This window comes from Galeopterus variegatus, unplaced genomic scaffold (assembly GCF_000696425.1).
Source record: "Galeopterus variegatus unplaced genomic scaffold, G_variegatus-3.0.2 Scaffold6712, whole genome shotgun sequence".
Classification (NCBI taxonomy): Eukaryota; Metazoa; Chordata; class Mammalia; order Dermoptera; family Cynocephalidae; genus Galeopterus; species Galeopterus variegatus.
The window spans coordinates 124,099-125,528 of NW_007732823.1; positions in this window are offsets into that span (position 1 = coordinate 124,099).

Here is a 1,430-nt window from a genome sequence, read left to right on the forward strand (position 1 = left end):
GCCCCTTTCTCCTCCTCATCCACCTTGCTCCCCCACCAACCCCCCCCCCCCCCCCCCCACCTGCTGGTTAGGATGCTCACAGATTGTTGCACCAGGACAAAATGTTTTCTGCTCAGCCCTGCCGGGTACAGCAGGGAAAGGCATACCGTACACCCCCATGAACATATCCTCCCTCTTCTCCCTGCCAGGGACATAGCCAGGGAACAGCTCAAGTACTTGTTCCTTACAAAGAAGACACGTTCTTCACCCTGTGTGTTGCCTGCATTTAGTGCCCAGCCCTCCAGCTGGTATTTTAGGCTGTTGTTCCAAACCTCGACCTTGGTAGCTGGGAGGCTTGAATGAGGGTGGTGATGAAAATAGATACTTTCTCTTGCCTCTGAGAGAGAAGGGGGCGAAGACAAGCTCTTTGAAAAGGCGTAGAAAGTGCATGCAGTACAGGCCTTGAGGACTGAATAAAGCCAAGACCTTGGGCAGTGATGGGTACCATTGTAGGTGCTTAGTAAGCATTGAATGAACTAATGCCTGCGTGATGCCAGCTGGCGGTGGTGACAGCAGCAGTTGCACAAAGCACTGCTTACAATCTGGCCTTGAGCCTTCTGTTCAGAGAGGCCGGGGAGCCCAGCTGAGTCACTTGGAAGGACCCATGTTTGCAGCCAGTCTTACTGCCAGAGAGCCTTGGAGGAGGCGGGCAAAAAGCCCAAAACTGGCTTTGGTGTGCAGTAGTCGCCTGCCCTGGCCTATTGGTTCTCTCTGTGCACAAATGCTGCCCCTTTTAATCCATCCTCCAGGAAGAATATAATCTGAACTCCCTAAGCTGGCATTTGGGGACCATTGCAACCTGCCCCTTGGCTACTTTAACAGCTATAGTTTTTGTTACTCTGGTTATAAACAACCTGGGCTTCGAGCATGGCTGAAGCCTTCTCACTCCCTCCTGTAGGATTTTTCCATTTCTTGGCTGGGATGCTCTCCCCTTATTCAACGTACTGAAATCCAGATAATTCTTAAGTTTCAGGCATACAGAAAATATTTCACAATTAATACTTCTGGATCTTCTAAGTCTTAAAATTTAATGCCCTTGACAACACTCCCCAGCTGGCTTCAGCTCCCATAAGAAAAGCTCATGAGAGATTTATCTTCGCGGTTCGTCCCATGGTTGCCCAGCACTGGATTTGACATAAGTAATTTGTTCAATGAAAGTAAGATGACGTTTTTGGGATGCTTGCTGTGTGCAGGACACTAGCAGGCGTTGTGGCTCCAGAGCAAGCCCCTGTGTGAACAGGGAGACAGGAGAGACAGTGACAACACATGGCTGTGCTCCGCGCTGGGCTAGAGGGGCTTCGCTGAGATGAGAGCTGCGCTGGGACCGGGCGGAGAGCGGAGACAGGACCCGACCCCGCAGCCACGGTGGCCCCGGCCCCGCCACCGCCGCC